At 47.9% G+C, this 19,618-nt stretch overlaps 1 protein-coding gene and 1 long non-coding RNA gene across 3 annotated transcripts in view; one reads left to right on the top strand and one right to left on the bottom strand.

Moving 5' to 3' along the window:
• VSNL1 (visinin like 1) overlaps nt 1-19,618 on the bottom strand; it is a 276,191-nt gene that overhangs the window by 138,435 nt on the left and 118,138 nt on the right. The gene's annotated exons all lie outside the window — the stretch shown is intronic.
• The window catches only part of LOC134909006 (uncharacterized), a 103,722-nt gene that overhangs the window by 19,827 nt on the left and 64,277 nt on the right, over nt 1-19,618 (top strand). The window contains exon 4 of one of the 2 annotated variants that reach the window (XR_010175825.1): nt 508-636. The exons of the other annotated variant lie outside the window; for it this stretch is intronic. This is a non-coding gene — a long non-coding RNA (uncharacterized LOC134909006). The remainder of the gene's footprint in view (nt 1-507; nt 637-19,618) is intronic. 2 annotated transcript variants of the gene reach the window in all.

Raw genomic sequence — 19,618 nt, forward strand, 5'->3', positions numbered from 1 at the left:
CTGTCGGTATGCCGGCGGTCGGGATTCCGGCGCCGGTATGCTGGCTGTCGGGAGCCCGGCCGGCGGCATACCATACTACACTCGGCTGGCAGACTCTGCTCCTTCCACTATATAATTCTTAATAAGTGCCTTCCTGCTGCCTCCATTCCCATCTTCACCTCATGTCACTGTCCCTGTCACATACAGCCCTATATTCACTAACACTCATCTCCTGATATATTCCGTGCTGCTGGGGGACCCTGCTCCTTCCACTCTATAACTGTCAGTTAGTGGCTTCCTGCTGCCTCCATTCCCCTCCTCACACCATGACACTACCCGTCACTTGAAGGCATTTCCTCACTGACACATCACTTTTCACGGCTGCCTCTATTCTCATCCTCCCATAATGTCACTGCCCTTGTCACTTATAGCCTCTTCATTAACATACTCAACTAACTTGTTAACGGCAAGTCACACATTAATAATAATAATAATAATTTTATTTACTTAGCGCTCTTTCTCCAATAGGACTCAAGGTGCTTAACAGATACATAGCATAATATAGTACAGAAAATTATGAAGTACAGAACAGCTTCTCATAAAATACAAAAGCATGAAGATACTAAAGGGACATTATGGGAATGCTTGAGTAAACAGGTAAGTCTTGAGTTTACTTTTGAAGGATTCTATAGTTTGGGCCTCTCGCACTGTGCGGGGAAGTGAGTTCCATAGAGTCGGAGCCGCATGACTAAAAGCTCGACCCCCAAATGAATTACGGGAGATTCCTTAGTACTGCTAAAAGTCCTTCATCTACAGATCGCAGTAATTGAGTGGGGCAGTATGGGGTCAGAAGCTGCTTCAGGTACCTTGGGCCCTGGTCATGTAATGCTTTGAAACTCAGTCTTGAAGATGATTCGCCATCTTGCAGGCAGCCAGTGAAGGGAGTAGAGGATGGGTGTTATGCGGCTAGTACGGGGCTGGTTGGTTAACAGCCTGGCAGCTGTGTTTTGCACCAGCTGTAAGCGGTACAATTCTTTTGCTGGGAGACCAAGGTAGAGGGCATTACAGTAGTCTAATCGAGATGATACAAATGCATGTATGACTTTTGGCAGATCATCTGAGGGAATTAAGTGCTTGATTCTGGCTATGTTCCTCAGGTGAAAGAATGAGGATTTGATTGTGGCTGATATCTGATGTTTAAGTGTCAAGCCACCATCCAGGACAACGCCAAGATTCCGCACACGATCAGTGGTTTCTAATTCTGAATCCCCGAGTGTAAGTCCAGCTGGTCTTTGATGTTGCGGTCCTATCATAAGGACCTCTGTTTTCTGTTTTATCCAGGTTCAGTCGCAGCCAACTGGCACTCATCCACTCCTGGAGCTCAGCTAGACAGCCATTTAGGGTTGCTATTGGGTTATCAGTGGCCAGAGCAAAGGACAAGTACAGTTGTGTATCATCTGCATAGCAATGGTAGACCAGGCCATGGCGCCTGATTATTTCACCCAGCGGGAACATGTATACCGCAAAAAGCATGGGGGATAGTATAGAACCTTGTGGGACACCACATGGCAATGGCACTGATGGTGATGTGTATACTCCAGACAATACTCTCTGTGACCTGCCTGTGAGATATGAGTTGAACCAGTTTAGGACTGTGCCATCCAGTCCACAAAAATGTATCAGTCGCTCAATCAGGAGCCCATGGTCCACGGTATCAAATGCTGCAGAGAGATCCAGAAGGATTAATATTGAACAGTCACCTCTGTCTCTTGCCATCAGAAGATCATTTAACACACACACCAGGGCTGTTTCAGTGCTATGTCTTCTCCTGAACCCTGATTGGAATGGCTCATAAATATCACTGATTGTCAGGTGGGTTTCCAGTTGATTTGCAACCACTTTCTCAATAACCTTTCCTAGAAAAGGAAGGTTTGATACTGGTCTGTAGTTGGTCATGCAGTCGGGATCTAAATTAGGTTTTTTAATAAGAGGTCTAACAATTGCTTCCTTTAGGGGTCAGGAAAAATGCCTGTCTGCAAAGAGCACTGAACAATTTTTCCAGAGACAGGACCAATTATATCCATGGAACCTATTAGAAACTTTGTTTGAGGCCGGGTTCAGCTCACAGGTGGTGGGACCCAAAATCCGAGCAATTTCAGCAGTGTCCTTTACATCCACTGGGTCAAAACTGGTCCATGAAGGCAGGTGGCTTATATTGACAGGCTTTGTAGTTTGGCACTCCTTTGATGGCACTGTGGAGAGTACAGCCCAGATGGTGGATATTTTATCTGCAAAGAAGTTTGCAAACTCATTGTATCTTGCCTGGGAGAGGGTTTCATCAGTCTGCAGGCATGCTGGCTTGCAAAGCATCTCCACTGTGTGGAAAAGTTGAGCTGGCCTATTGTTTGCTGCCGTGATCTCATTTGACAGGAACTGTGATTTCTTACGAGTGATTGTCGATTGATATTCTTCGTTATGCTTTATTAGTTTTATTTTGTCATCCACTAGATTAGTCTTCCTCCATCGTCTTTCCAGTCTTCGCCCCCTTTTCTTGAGCTCACTAACACTGTTGTTGAACCAGGGAGCTCGACGTTGTGGTTTACAAGGTCTTATACGCACAGGGGTGATAATATCAATTGCAGCCATAACATCCCTATTATAACAACGGACTAGTGAACAGGGACCTTCACAGGCACCCAGTATAGCAGAGAGATCCAGATTTGCTGCAAGAGCATGGGGAGTCATAGCCCTCCTTGGACGATACCTGGTCAACTCCACGGGCAGAGATCTTATTTGAGGGGTTGCAACTAAGAACCAAAGGAAGTGGTGGTCTGACCAGATGACTGGGTTTATTTTTAGGTCAGTGACTTCTAATCCAATCTGAAAGACAAGATCAAGAGTGTGACCACTTTTATGTGTGGCAGAAGGAATGACCTGTGTGAAGCCCAGACCATTCATTGTGCACAGGAGATCTTGGCCAAGGCGTGAGAGCTCATCATCCACCCATGCATTGAAATCCCCGAGGATGAGCCATCTTTGATGTTCCAGATCCAGGCCAGCAACAGTGTCTGCAATTTCTTGTAGAAATATCTTTCCATCTCCAGGAGGCTGGTAAATGAGAAGTGTGATTAATTAAGGAGAGAGTGTGATTAGTTGCTTTGGTCTTAGTGCAGGTTTGCCTCTCATCGATGTTCGTAAATAACCATCACTATTGTATTAAACAGTGACAGTTACAGCATTAATTAATGAGAGAACAAAACGAAAGAAAGAAAGAAAGAAAGAAAGAAAGAAAGAAAGAAAGAAAGAAAGAAAGAAAGAAAGAAAGAAAGAAAAGAAACCACCACTAGTATAAAATGGATAATTTTCCTAGTACAAAGCAATGCGTTTGAGGGATTAGGGAAATAACCTGATGTCACTGATATTTCTGTAATAGGAACCATTTATCATTTAAATTACAGGAAAATGCTGAGACCACGATTGTTATACTCTCAAGTAGGTGGTAAGACCTCTAATCTCGACTGAAAAAAATTCCCTTCAGATGTATTTTTAACACAGATGCTATTCAACTTGCAGCAACTAAGTAGCTGTCACTACCAAGCTGTCTCCTCTGATCATTAAGTGGCCTCTTCAAACACTCTTGAAATGTACATGTTTACGGAGACTGTGCTATATGCCGCAGGTAATGAGGGGGATATTTGAATCCTTTAGCTAGGTAAAGGTGCCTGTACTTCTGAATCACTGCTTTCTGTATCCCCCCAGCCTTGTGAACTTCACAAATAGCAAATCTACATGATCACGTCAACAAATGGCCTTTTCTCAGAAATATCCCCTTTACAATATCAGAACACAGCATACTTACCTACACTCCCTGAGGAGTCAGCGTCCCGCCAGTCACAATATCAACGCAAGAATCCCGACAGGGGGTGAATTGCCGACGCCACGACACCAATAAAGAGAGAATATAACCTGTGGCGAGTTCAGCGAGACACAGTGCCCACAGCGCGGTGAGCGCAGCAAGCCCGCAAAGGGCTTTCTAGTGCTCGCCCCGCTGCCGGCATTCTGGCGGACGGGATCCCACTGTTGGGCTCATGACAGCCGGGATCCCGTCCGCTGGCAATTAGTACGTATCCCCTCCCTGAATGTTAGGGAAACTCCCTGAAATACGAGGGTGGTTCAGTAAGTAAGGTAACAAGACCTCTCACATGTCGAAAGTTCTGTATTTCATTCTATTTACCCACCATGTCAGATCAGGTAGACCACGGCTTCCTCTTACGGCCATTATACTGTGCCTCATATTATTCATACGGGATCACGCTACAAAAAAGACCAACGGGTGAGTAAGGGGTGTCCTCCCCTCTTCCCACCCCCCTAATCCTAACCCACCCTTCTCACAGCCTGACCGTAACCTCCCCCTTTGTGCCTAACCCCCCCGACACCCCCCCCAGAGGTGCCTAATCCTAACCCCCATCCCCGCTGCATAAACCTAACCATCCCGCCCCCGCAGCCTAACCCTAACCTACCCTCCCTGCAGCCTCACCCTAACCCACTCCCGCCTGATGCCTAAACCTACCGCACCCAAAACCCCTCCCCCCTTCAAACCTGAAAATGTGGGCATACTTATGGTCAGGACTCCTGGTCGGGATTCAGTCTGTCGGGATGATGGCGTCGGTCTCCTGTGCTTTTCGATGTGGCGACATCAGGATTGTGAATGGTGTTGAGATCCCGATGTCAGTATTTCAACTGCCGGGATCCTGACAGGCGGGATCTTGACCGCATCCCGATGGTGGGGCTGATGGAAACATGGTCACACATTGAGGTGTGTAGTGTGATCAGATATCTGCGTCTAAAAGGCACATCAGCAGCTGAAATTCATCGCCGCGTACGGTGATAACATTATGTCATGGAAACCAGTTTGAGTTTGGTGTACAAAGATATAACAAAGATGTCAAGACAAAAAAAATAATAATCCTATTTTTGCTATATTTTCCTATTAAAATATCATACCAATCAATTATCTACACAGCGAACAGACACCAGATTCCCTCCAAACCAACTCCCACACCCTCACCACCCATACTTTACAGAGAGCTGGAAAGAGGTGCTCCTGAGGCAAATAATGGGCAGCCACGGTGCCCCTCAACCTCGCGCCTATTTCCTATTCAATTAGCATTTACTATGTTACTAGGTGATTCATCGCGCCCTACGGGCGCTCTTCACACCGTCGTAAGGGGCTACGCCCCGTTAACCCTTGCACACCCTTGTGGCGTACAATATTTTTATTATATGGAGTATTACCTCCAATCATAATTGTGTGAGTGGTTAAATATTGCACGGACAAAGGGCGTGCAATGGTTAAGGGGTGGAAGACCCTTGCAAAGGCATGAACAGCGCACGCAGGGCCTGGTGAATCACCTAGTAGGTACTTTGGTTGGGGGAGTAAGGGGTGCGGGGAAGAGGCGGATGGGATCCTGGGGTGCCACGGGAGGGGCGGTTGCGGTGGTGCCGCAGGTGGGGGAGGGTGCATGGGTGCCGCGGGTGGTGGTCCGGAGGCGCTGCGGGTGGGGGAGGAGCAGTTGCGGGGTTGCCCCGGGTGGGAGAGGGGTGGATGTGGTGGGAGGTGCGGGGTCGCTGAGGGTGGGGGAGGGGTTCCGGAGCTATCGTGGGCGCTGGAGGGGGTGTGTGGGGGTGCCGCGGATGGGACCCGGAGGTACTGCGAGTGGGGGAGAGGCGGATAATGCTTATCCTGCTTCTCCTCCTGTCAGCATCTAAGCTGCTGTCCTCCTTTTGGCAGCGGCTCTCCCAAAGACTCGCACAGCAGCCAGTCACTATTGTTCGTGCCGGTGTCCCAATGTGCCGCATTACAGGGAAGAAGATGTACGCAATAAACTACAGCTCCCAGCAGCCCTAAGGGCGGAATGCTTCGGCACTAAGAGCTGCTGGGAGCTGTAGTTTATGTAGTGCGTCTACTTCCCTGTAATGCGGCGCATTGGGACACTGGTGCTAACAATAGTGACTGGCTGGCAGAACTGTGTGACTGGCTGAGTCAATGTAAAAGGTGAGAGTGCTGTGCAGTGTCAGTGACACTACACACATGCAGCGGCGCCGGAAGCACAAAACCTTTTCTCCCCCTCGGCGCCGACATGCACAAAGCCTCCTCTCCCCCTCGGCGCCGGCAGCACAAAACCTCCTCTCCCCCCTCCCCTCCCCTGTGTGACATTCAGTGGCCGGGAGGGGGGAGAGTGGGCGGAGCTAGATGGGAGTAAGGGGCAGAGCTACACGGGACCATGCTGCAGCAGGAGGATGATCTGCTACAGCTTCGGCCAGCCAGACTTCATTAGATAAGTGTCTGGAAAGAGAGTGAGTGTGTGTGTATATATACAGTGTCTGTGTATACTGTATATATGTGTGACTGTGTATGTGTGTAATGTATGTGTGTAAACGGTACTGGGAGAGGGGGCATTACGTGTGTAAGCGTCACTGGTATAGGGGGTGTTACGTGTGTAAGCATCACTGGTACAGGGGGCGTTATGTGTATAAGCGTCACTGGTACAGGGGGCGTTACGTGTGTAAGCAGCACTGCTACAGGAGGCGTTATGTGTGTAAGCATCACTGGTACAGGGGGCGTTATGTGTGTAAGCATCACTGGTATAGGGGGTGTTACGTGTGTAAGCATCACTGGTACAGGGGGCGTTACGTGTGTAAGCATCACTGGTACAGGGGGCGTTATGTGTGTAAGCATCACTGGTACAGGGGGCGTTATGTGTGTAAGCGTCACTGGTACAGGGGCGTTACGTGTGTAAGCATCACTGGTACAGGGGGCGTTACGTGTGTAAGCATCACTGGTACAGGGGGCGTTATGTGTGTAAGCATCACTGGTACAGGGGGCGTTATGTGTGTAAGCATCACTGGTACAGGGGGCGTTACGTGTGTAAGCATCACTGGTACAGGGGGCGTTATGTGTGTAAGCGGCACTGCTACAGGGGGCATTACGTGTGTAATTGTCACTGCTACAGGGGGTGTTACTTGTGTAAGCGTCACTGGTACAGGGGGGGCGTGACATGTGTAAGCGTCACTGGTTCAGGGGGCATTACATGTGTAAGTGTCTCTACTACAGGGGTCATTATGTGCGCTGTGCGTTTGTAAAGTATGCAAGGGTGCAAATTTATAGTTTGCAGGGGGGCGCTGAACACTCTAGCACTGACCCAGACTGCACACCAACTGCACTGCACAGCACTGTCACCTTTTACATTGATTCAGCCTCCATACATTACCCTCCATTATATCACCCTCTCTATCCGCTACGTTAACCATCTCGGGCTTCCAGGCCGGCAGGCCAGGTGCTGTGTTGCGGAGTCAGGGCCTCTGGGGATCTGGGCGCGGCTGTGGTGGGGAGGCACTTCTGTGACATCACACGCAGAGCAGGCTCTGGGGCTCAGAGAGTATGCGGCGCAGGGAGGGCTATGAAAGTCTTCCGCTGCGCCGCTTTCATACACATCTATGCCAGTGGCCGCAGCAGCTTTTGTTCCACCTTCGGCGCGGCTAGGGAGTGGGGATTGTTGATGCCGGAGGGGGCAGGTGGACTGGCAGCAAGACATTGGTGGTCATTCCGAGTTGATTGCTCGCTAGCAGTTTTTAGCAGCCGTGCAAACGCTATGCCGCCGCCCAGTGGGAGTGTATTTTAGCTTAGCAGAAGTGCGAACAAAGGGATCGGAGAGCGGGTACAAAAAATTTTTGTGCAGTTTCAGAGCAGCTTCAGACCTACTCGGCGCTTGCAATCACTTCAGACCATTCAGTTCCTGATTTGACGTCATGAACACGCCCTGCGTTCGGCCAGCCACGCCTGCGTTTTTACGAACACTCCTGAAAACGGTCAGTTGACACCCAGAAACGCCCTCTTCCTGTCAATCACTCTGCGGCTGCCTATGCGACTGAAAAGCATCACTAGACCCTGTGTAAAACTACATCGTTTGTTGTAATAGTAAGCCGCACGTGCGCATTGCGCTGCATACGCATGCGCAGAAGTGGCGAGTTTTTGTCTGATTGCTGCACAGCGAACGAATGCAGTTAGCGATCAACTTGGAATGACCCCCATAGGACGCTGCAGTAAAAGGATTGTTTTTCCCCCTATCTACAGCACAGAGACTTGCTGCAGATGCAGTGGCATACCCTCCAGCTGCACCTTTTTGGCAGGTACAGTACCTTTTTTTTATGGTCTGTACTGATTTTTGACTCTCCAAGCTTCCATTGAAAGTATAGGAAAAGGGGCGTGGCCACACCGGCGTACTAGTGGCCACGCCCCTTTTCGAATTTGCATCAATGTTTATGTGTAAATTGTTGGAGGGTATGTTGCTGCAGATGCAGTGGGACTATTTTGGGGTGTGGGGCTGGAGCTGCAGCTCCATCAGTCCCATTGCTAATCCTGCTCTGTGAAAACACAGCAGGCAAAGGACAGAGCCTCCCATTGGATGTAACCTGTGTGGGAGGGCGCTTCTCGCACAATCAGCTGTGGGCTGGGTGTGATAGACCTGCCACTAACCCAATGAGAGCTCCTAGCCACGCCCAGTGTTAGAAACCCAGACACAGAGTCACAGGGCTATTATAATAAGAATTTACTTACCGATAATTCTATTTCTCATAGTCCGTAGTGGATGCTGGGGACTCCGAAAGGACCATGGGGAATAGCGGCTCCGCAGGAGTCTGGGCACAAAGTAAAAGCTTTAGGACTAGCTGGTGTGCACTGGCTCCTCCCCCTATGACCCTCCTCCAAGCCTCAGTTAGGATACTGTGCCCGGACGAGCGTACACAATAAGGAAGGATTTTGAATCCCGGGTAAGACTCATTACCAGCCACACCAATCACACCGTACAACTTGTGATCTGAACCCAGTTAACAGCATGATAACAGAAGGAGCCTCTGAAAAGATGGCTCACAACAACAATAACCCGATTTTTGTAACAATAACTATGTACAAGTAATGCAGACAATCCGCACTTGGGATGGGCGCCCAGCATCCACTACGGACTATGAGAAATAGAATTATCGGTAAGTAAATTCTTATTTTCTCTAACGTCCTAGTGGATGCTGGGGACTCCGAAAGGACCATGGGGATTATACCAAAGCTCCCAAACGGGCGGGAGAGTGCGGATGACTCTGCAGCACCGAATGAGAGAACTCCAGGTCCTCCTCAGCCAGGGTATCGAATTTGTAGAATTTAGCAAACGTGTTTGCCCCTGACCAAGTAGCTGCTCGGCAAAGTTGTAAAGCCGAGACCCCTCGGGCAGCCGCCCAAGATGAGCCCACTTTCCGTGTGGAATGGGCTTTTATAGATTTTGGCTGTGGCAGGCCTGCCACAGAATGTGCAAGCTGAATTGTACTACAAATCCAACGAGCAATCGTCTGCTTAGAAGCAGGAGCACCCAGCTTGTTGGGTGCATACAGGATAAACAGCGAGTCAGATTTTCTGACTCCAGCCGTCCTGGAAACATATATTTTCAGGGCCCTGACTACGTCCAGCAACTTGGAATCCTCCAAGTCCCTAGTAGCCGCAGGCACCACGATAGGTTGGTTTAAGTGAAATGCTGAAACCACCTTAGGGAGAAATTGAGGACGAGTCCTCAATTCTGCCCTGTCCGTATGAAAAATTAGGTAAGGGCTTTTATAGGATAAAGCCGCCAATTCTGATACACGCCTGGCTGAAGCCAGGGCTAACAGCATTACCACTTTCCAAGTGAGATACTTCAAGTCCACAGTGGTGAGTGGTTCAAACCAATGTGATTTTAGGAATCCCAACACTACATTGAGATCCCAAGGTGCCACTGGAGGCACAAAAGGAGGCTGTATATGCAGTACTCCCTTGACAAACGTCTGAACTTCAGGTACAGAAGCTAGTTCTTTTTGGAAGAATATCGACAGGGCCGAAATTTGAACCTTAATGGACCCTAATTTGAGGCCCATAGACAGTCCTGTTTGCAGGAAATGCAGGAATCGACCCAGTTGAAATTCCTCCGTAGGGGCCTTCCTGGCCTCGCACCACGCAACATATTTACGCCAAATACGGTGATAATGTTGTACGGTTACATCCTTCCTGGCTTTGATCAGGGTAGGGATGACTTCATCCGGAATGCCTTTTTCCTTCAGGATCCGGCGTTCAACCGCCATGCCGTCAAACGCAGCCGCGGTAAGTCTTGGAACAGACATGGTCCCTGCTGGAGCAGGTCCTGTCTTAGAGGTAGAGGCCACGGGTCTTCCGTGAGCATCTCTTGAATTTCCGGGTACCAAGTCCTTCTTGGCCAATCCGGAGCCACGAGTATAGTCTTTACTCCTCTCCTTCTTATGATTCTCAGTACTTTTGGTATGAGAGGAAGAGGAGGGAACACATACACTGACCGGTACACCCACGGTGTTACCAGAGCGTCCACAGCTATTGCCTGAGGGTCCCTTGACCTGGAACAATATCTGTCCAGTTTTTTGTTGAGGCGAGACGCCATCATGTCCACCTTTGGTTTTTCCCAACGGTTTACAATCATGTGGAAGACTTCTGGGTGAAGTCCCCACTCCCCCGGGTGAAGATCGTGTCTGCTGAGGAAGTCTGCTTCCCAGTTGTCCACTCCCGGAATGAACACTGCTGACAGTGCTATCACATGATTTTCCGCCCAGCGAAGAATCCTTGCCACTTCCGTCATTGCCCTCCTGCTTCTTGTGCCGCCCTGTCTGTTTACGTGGGCGACTGCCGTGATGTTGTCCGACTGGATCAATACTGGCTGACCCTGAAGCAGAGGCCTTGCCTGACTTAGGGCATTGTAAATGGCCCTTAGTTCCAGGATATTTATGTGAAGTGACGTTTCCATGCTTGACCACAAGCCCTGGAAAAAAAATTTCCCTGTGTGACTGCTCCCCAGCCTCTCAGGCTGGCATCCGTGGTCACCAGGACCCAATCCTGAATGCCGAATCTGCGGCCCTCTAGGAGATGAGCACTCTGTAACCACCACAGGAGAGACACCCTTGTCCTTGGAGACAGGGTTATCCGCTGATGCATTTGAAGTTGCGATCCGGACCATTTGTCTAGCAGATCCAACTGAAAAGTTCTTGCGTGGAATCTGCCGAATGGAATCGCTTCGTAAGAAGCCACCATCTTTCCCAGGACCCTTGTGCACTGATGCACTGACACCTGGCCTGGTCTTAGGAGTTTCCTGACTAGGTCGGATAACTCCCTGGCTTTCTCTTCCGGGAGAAACACCTTTTTCTGTACTGTGTCCAGAATCATCCCTAGGAACAGCAGACGTGTCGTCGGAATCAGCTGCGATTTTGGAATATTTAGAATCCATCCGTGCTGTCGTAGTACTATTTGCGATAGTGCTACTCCGACCTCTAACTGTTCTCTGGACCGTGCCCTTATCAGGAGATCGTCCAAGTAAGGGATAATTAAGACGCCTTTTCTTCGAAGAAGAATCATCATTTCGGCCATTACCTTGGTAAAGACCCGGGGTGCCGTGGACAATCCAAACGGCAGCGTCTGAAACTGATAGTGACAGTTCTGTACCACAAACCTGAGGTACCCTTGGTGAGAAGGGCAAATTGGGACATGGAGGTAAGCATCCTTGATGTCCAGAGACACCATGTAGTCCCCTTCTTCCAGGTTCGCTATCACAGCTCTGAGTGACTCCATCTTGAACTTGAACCTTTTTATGTAAGTGTTCAAGGTTTTCAGATTTAAAATGGGTCTCACCGAGCCGTCTGGCTTCGGTACCACAAACAGCGTGGAGTAATACCCCTTTCCCTGTTGTAGGAGGGGTACCTTGATTATCACCTGCTGGGAATACAGCTTGTGAATGGCTTCCAATACCGCCTCCCTGTCGGGGGTAGACGTTGGTAAAGCAGACTTCAAGAACCGGCGAGGGGGAGACGTCTCGAATTCCAATTTGTACCCCTGAGATACTACCTGCAGGATCCAGGGGTCCACTTGCGAGTGATATTTAAACTTTTACTCTAAGCAGCTCAGGAGAGCCACCTAGATTGCACCCTTCTCGTTCGGGCACAAAATCTAACTGAGGCTTGGAGGAGGGTCATAGGGGGAGGAGCCAGTGCACACCAGCTAGTCCTAAAGCTTTTACTTTGTGCCCAGTCTCCTGCGGAGCCGCTATTCCCCATGGTCCTTTCGGAGTCCCCAGCATCCACTAGGACGTTAGAGATATAGGAGATATTTTTCTATAAAAATGAATTAAAGTGTACTACAGCCGTTGGGCTGCAATTCTTACCACTCAGGAATTAGTTTTAAACACGTATACAGTATATAAAGCACAATGGGACTTGCCTGAGAAAAATCTGCGCCGGCTGCATTGTAGCACTTCTTACAGATTCAGACTCATTCGATCACAGATATACAAGTGTCGCACATCAAATCGCTCCGTGCAAATCTAGCAAATTAGTTTTGTTGTTTCTAGTTGTTTTATTTGTGCAAATAAGATGCTTGAGGCAGTTGAGTCGCGCGGGGACCTGGTGCACTGAGACGGGATGTTTGGCGTGGCTAAAGCCACAGTGCATGAAGACACATCTCTAGAGCAGCATCTATTCATTTCTTCACCATCTTAATTAAAGTGTTCTCTACCTCCAGTGTTTAATATCCTTCTCGTGAATATTTCATGTTTTGGAACAATTTATGTGAGGAGACGGAACAATGTCTGTCAGTACAAAAAAAAGCCACACTGAAGCTGGGAAGTACAGTAGTCAGTACAGTGACTTTTCCACAAACCTCTTAACATTACTGAAAGTTAGGGCAACGATAAAACAACACTCATTACAGCGAAGACATACACTGTTCTTTATCCTTGCTGTAACAGAGTGTTAGAAGTATGTATATTGCCACATCTCAGTTTCACCAGTGTACTATGCAGATAAATCAGCGTTCCCACAGAAGTCTGCTGTAGCTTAGGATGTCAACGCTTCTGAAAGCTGGAAAAATGATTAGCTGAACGGAGGCAATGACTGAATTACTAAATATTCTCTGTACAGCGCTGCATAATCTGTATAAAAGAAAACTGCTAGCAGCTGTAATTGGAGACCTTGGAGGAGAAGGGAGGGATCCCTATGAACACTTGCGCATATTCAATTGTGCGCTCAGTTTTAAAAAAACACGCAAAGCAGGGTTCTTGCCACAGGGATACGGTCCTCACATAGGTCGACACGCAATAGGTTGACCACTATTGGTCGAAATGCATTAGGTCGACACCTGGAAAAGGTCGACTTGAGCATTAGGTCGACATGGCAAAGGTCGGCACGAGTTTTCCCATTTATGAACTTTTTCATACTTTACGATCCACGTGGACTACGATTGGGAATAGTAACCTGTGCCGAGCGCAGCGGAGCGAGGCACCTTGCCCAAAGCGAGTCATGCGAGGGGACGCGGTGCACTAATTGGGGTTCCTGGTCACATTACAAAGAAAACGACACCAAAAAAACTTTCAAAAACTCATGTCGACCTGCCGACCATGTCCAGGTGTCGACCTACTGCCTGTCAACTAATAGTGGATAGACCTAAATAGAGTCGACTCAACAAACCCATTCCCTTCCCGCATCAGCAGAGGTTTTTCCTATTCAATTGATGGACATAAAATGAACCACAGTGATTTTGTCTTTTTTTCACGCACCCCCACAGCAAGTCTGATTTTTCCTAAAATCTGCATTTTGGGAAAAATCAGCGGGTCTTGCTCTGCCCCCCAAATGACTAATTAAGCAACTGGAAATTTCCAATTAGCGTTAATAGTCCTTTATTGCTCACCTTCCAAAGCAGTGTCTTCTTCCTTTAGCCTGTCAGGTTCCGGTCCTCTGCAGCAGCATCTCCCAGCAGTCCCCTCCCCTCCCAGCAGTCCCCTCTCCTCCCAGCAGCCACCTCCCCAGTGGAAAGATGGAGGGTAGATAATGCGGGACCACCGGACCATCGCAGAGTTTTCAAAGCAACTTTTTCTTCACTGGATATCTCTTCGCTGAAGCACAGGTGTATTTAATACTAACATATTATTTCACTTGCGATTCTATAAGGAGACCTGGAAAACATGCACTGTTAGCGTGTCCTGAGAACTGGATTTGAGAAGCACTGGGTTATAGCATGCACCATTTCCATAAAACCATCCGTATAGCCATCAGTAAAATCATTTGCTCTAGATAAATGAAGACTAGAATCGTATTGGCTGTTATGGGCAACACCTACCATGTTGCCTTTTTTACAAGTTCCAAATACCGTATATACTCGAGTATAAGTCGACCCGAATATAAGCCGAGATACCTAATTTTACCACAAAAAACTGGGAAAAATTACTGTATAAGCCTAGGGTGGGAAATGTACGGTGCCAGGGGTTTTCATGCTCAGGGTGTCATGCTCGTTGCCAGGGGTTTCATGCGGTAGGTGTTATGCTTGTTGCCAGGGGGTAATGCTTGTTGCTAGGTTTGTGCCCCCAGTGCCACATATACCCCCAGTAACAGATATCCCCCCACAGTGCCAGATAAAAACATGCCGCCGTTGCTTTGCCCCCAGTAGTTATGCCCCTTCTTTGCCCCCAGTAGTTGTGCCCCCTCTTTCATTGCCCCCAGTAGTTATGCCCTCTCTTTCTTTGCCCCCAGTAGTTGTGCCCCCTTTCATTGCCCCCAGTAGTTGTGCCCCCTTTCATTGCCCCCAGTAGTTGTGCCCCCTTTCATTGCCCCCAGTAGTTGTGCCTCCTTCTTTCTTTGCCCCCTGTTGCAGTGCCCCCTTCTTTCTTTGCCCCCTGTTGCAGTGCCCCCTTCTTTCTTTGCCCCCTGTTGCAGTGCCCCCTTCTTTCTTTGCCCCCTGTTGCAGTGCCCCCGTCGCCGCTTACAAACACACAAACACACACAAAAACAATACTTACCACTGCCCCGCTCCTGCTTCCCGACCGCTTCTTCTGCTGCTGCGCTGCTCCGCTCCGTCCGTCCGCTCCGTCCGGCCGCCCGCTCCGTCCGGCCGCCGCTCTGTCCGGCCGCCCGCTCCCCGGCACCCGATCATCTCTATGGGAGAGACGTCATGACGTCTCTCCCATAGCAACGCGCACAGACACTAGAGGTCAATAATGACCTCTAGTGTCTGTCCTGGAGCCGGCTGCAGCGGACGCCCACACAGCCCACGGCGTCTGCTGCAGCCATTGACTCGAGTATAAGCCGAGGGGGGCTTTTTCAGCATAGAAAAATGTGCTGAAAAAGTCGGCTTATACTCGAGTATATACGGTACATAATGAAACAAAGTCATACAAGCTGTATTTCATACAGATGTCCTCACTAAAGGGCCCCATACACTACAGCGATATGTCTGAGGCTGAAGTCGGAGGAGATTTCCTTTGAACTCTCCCGGGGGCTTCCCGGGAGTGGTTCCATACGGTTCCATACGATTTGGTACATTTTGCATGCGATATATCATATGCGATCCCAGCCATGCCTGCGGGAACCGACATATCACGAGTGCAGCACTAACAATCTAGGGGAGCCAATCCGACCCTCACGAGAACGCGCATCGGAGACACATCCAAAATGCCCGATTTCACCCAATATATCGGCCCAAATGCCCGAAATAGGATGAAATCGGGTATTATCGTTCTAGTGTATGGAGCCCTTGACAGAGCCACATCGGTGGACAGGTAACAAGACAAGCTCTGCCCTCCGCCACTGCAGTGACCTCTCCATGACCTGATTGAATAAAGATTTCCCCAAATCAAACTGAAGGACATTTTGGATGACCAGAAGAGCCTCTGAAGGTTTCATTTAACTTGTGGGAAGTTAAACCCTGAGGCCACCACTCATTATAAGAAATGAGGATTGATTTACTAAAATGTCTAAAAAGGAAAACTGGTGGTGTTGCTCAACCAATCAGAGTCTAGTGGCGGGATGTAATGCAGTCTGAAATCACCAGAGGTACGGGTTGCCGGCCGATCTCGGATGTTTTTTAAAAAGGACAATCACTTACAATGCATGGTTATGCCTTGTAAGTGATTGACCCTTTAAAAAAAAAGTCATAGATCAGTGGTAGCCAACCCTGGTCCTCGGGAGCTACCAACCTCACCTAGCAGGTGCACAGGTGTAGTCATTACTAACTGACACATTTTAAAAGATCCACAGTTGGAGCTAATTACTTCACTTGTGATTCCCGGAGACCTGGAAAATGTGAACAGTTTGTAGCTCTTGAGGACCAGGGTTGGCTACCCCTGTCCTAGTTTAACCGGCAACCCGCACCTCCGGTGAACTCGGACTCCATTACATCCATTGGTTGCTATGGTCAACACCAACACCGTTCACTTTTAGAAGCTTTAGTAAATCTACCCATGGTCGTGTTTTTTTTTCCATTTGGGGTGGTTAGGTAAGGAATAAGTTTTCATTGCTGCGTGAAGTGACTTCTGTTTGTATTGTTTGCTGCTATTTGTTAGAAAGGGGTATTTTTAGTAGTTAGGTTATCTGGGAGTTCAACTTATTTTTTTTCAGCCATTTTGTCCTGTGGATTTTCCTCCCTACCCTTTTTTTTTATTATTATTAGTCTATATGTTTTTGTTTGGATGTTTTGGTCTTTGGTGGCATAAACGGTTGTGTTGCAACTTAAAGTAAATTTCAGTTATGTTAAATGGGTGCGCCCTCCTTTAGTTTGGTGGCTGCTGGTGGCCCCCTACGTGTTCAGCTGTACAACCTGTATATTTTGGTTCACCATAAGGTGTCTCTAAAGGGAGAGTGGATCGCCAGCGAATCGTTTGGTTTTTGTATCTGTAGATAGTTGTCAAACATTCTTTTCTTGCCACCATACTTCCATACAGGATGCCAAAGGTAAGTACTGGCCTTGGAGTACTTGGAGTAAGGGATAGGCACTAGGGGGAGGTTAGGTTTAGGTTGCGGGGGGAGTTTGGCTGTCAGGGGGGGGAGGGTTAGGGTTAGGCTGCAGGAGAGGGAGGTTAGGTTTAGGCTGCAAGGAAGGATGGGTTTCTGTCAGGATAAGAAAAACCTGATCCGTCAGGATCGCGACTGCTGGGATTTCGTACCCAATCCTTCCTCTCCTTAATACTTTGTTAAATAAACTTGCCAATATTTGTCTCCGTCTCTTTATTTATTATAATTTGGTATTATTAATATGCTATGTTAGTAATAGAAATTGGTGTCACATGGGCATATCTAATGGTGAATGGTCGGTTTCATAGCAAACATGAAACAGACAAAGCAGAGAACATACAGTATGTGTCCTCATACATCTTGCCTCAATATCCCAACGCATTTGTAGATGCCTGGCATGAGTGAGCTGACAGGTCCAGTGCAACTCCGTTAGCTCTGGCGTCTTTTTTGCCAAAACTGCATCTTATACGCATCACTATGTGAATAGGACGCACAAGCAGACTCTGCTGACTAAAATGATATGCGGCATGCCAATATTCTGTGTGCTGGCTGTAACTGCATACAAAATGCTACGTTACAGTGTTTTCTAGGGGGAAAAAAAGTGTTTTCTAGGAAAACACTGTAGAAACAGCCGCAATTACACACAGAATATAGGCATGCTGCATATCATTTTAATCAGAATAAGATGATTGTGCATCCTATTCACATTGTTTTGCGCATAAGATGCATTTTAATTTACAAAGCCACGCGTAAAGATGCCCAGCATTTTATTATCCAATAAAAATGTATAATAAATGTAAAAAGTATTCATACCGCAAGCTCAGAAGTGTGGAACTATTCGCCTATAGTTTGAGAAACTAGAGGATCATAGAGGCAGTAGCGATAGCACTAATATGGTAATGCAGCAGGGGGGCATCACACCTCCTGCATGCATTACTAATATGTGTCCTACAACGCAGTATTTGAACGACTGCGACACCAACGGCCAGCTGCATGACCCATGGGGTTCTGTAAGCCGGCTGCCGCAGGTCTGAGTAGGAGACCAGGAAAACTCCCTCCCCTGCAATAGCGGTTATCACTTGACAGTCTGATACCATACTGCAATCACCGTCACAGACCCATACTGCACGGCGCAGTACTGAACATCGGTGCTTTACTGCATGCAACAAAAGTATGTTGGGACCTGAATCAGGCCCACTGTGCCACAGAGTAGTGCCCCAATTCCTATTGGGCCAAACAGAAGTGGTGTGTATATTTTACATAGTACATGTACATCTTACTGCACTGCACCGTCCTCAGGGGGGCGCCACTACTACATAGAGCAGTGATGGCTAACCTTGACACTCCAGCTGTTGTTGAACTACACATCCCAGCATGCCCTGCTACAGTTTTGCTATTTGGCCTTGCTAAAACTGATGCAGGGCATGCTGGGATGTGTAGTTCAATAACAGCTGGAGTGTCAAGGTTAGCCATCACTGACATAGAGTGACTACATTTCACTGAAACTGAGACCTACCATTGGGCTGTGCCTGTGCACACCTTGGACCCTACTGTATATGCACACGTCTATGGACATTGGCTATGACTGCAGCATGCTGGGGGCGTGACTGCATCATACTGGATGTGGCCTCACCCATAAGTGTTTTAGTGAAGAAAATAAAAAAATAAAATTTTATTTCCAGACTCACTCTCAACCACCGGCAAATCATGACACCTGTGCCAATAGCAGCACTGTTGCCTCACACCGGTTTATACCTTAGTACCAGATTTATCAAGCCCTGGAGAGAGATACATTGCACAGTGGTAAACTACCAGCCAATCAGCTCATAACTGTCATTTTTCAAACAGCCTGTAACATGGCAGTTAGGAGCTGATTGGTTGGTACTTTATCACCGTTTAACTTATCACTCTCCGAGAGCTTGATAAAACTGGGCCAATGTACGGCCAGTTTTACCCCTTGTCCCATCATTTACAGTGAGAGAGACACAGATCTGTGCCCTTCTGCAAAGGATATACTGTAATGTATGTAGTATGTGGCAGCACACGCTTTATTAAGGATCACTGCTTTCTCTAGGTTTAGGTCATTAAGTTACATCACATAAAAACAGATTAGGTGGGGTTTTTTTTTGTTATCTAATTTTCTAACCTTCAGGAATCAATAACTAATTTAAGATGCTGAGACATCAATTCTTAGAATGCCTCTGGCTGTATTCTGGAGGCAATAATAGAAGTGTTCCCTCTTCTTTTCCAATCTGCCATTGGTAAATTCTGCTCTGTAGCACTGTGTAATAAGAGGCGATGTCACTCACGTGAGCACTGGATTGTACACGCACCATCTTGCTGCAACACACTGCAGAGGGTCAGCGATAATGTACTAAATCTGCTGCTGGGGTACCACATATGACATCTCTGTATGTAAGACTGGACTGGATGCAAACATGAGACATAGCAAAATACAATTTACATAAATATAAAGTGTGGGTAGAGCCGAAGACTGCATAACGTTCATTATAAAGAGCACGCATTGATAAAGTGTGCTTTTGTAGGGCGCCTTGTGGGACCTTATAAAGGATAATAGCACTACCACGTATAACTTAAGAAATAAAGTCCATTTGGCTTCCAAGCCAAAAATATCATCTCAAAGGAAATGCTCCTTGCCCAAATAGTGGGGGGTTTGGCAAGTCGGAATGCTGGACATAAAACCTGAAAATCTGCGCATCCAACACTGAGGAAAGACCAGTGCCACGGCTATCTCAGCCTGGTGATCATT

Source organism: Pseudophryne corroboree, chromosome 4 (genome assembly GCF_028390025.1).
Source record: "Pseudophryne corroboree isolate aPseCor3 chromosome 4, aPseCor3.hap2, whole genome shotgun sequence".
Classification (NCBI taxonomy): Eukaryota; Metazoa; Chordata; class Amphibia; order Anura; family Myobatrachidae; genus Pseudophryne; species Pseudophryne corroboree.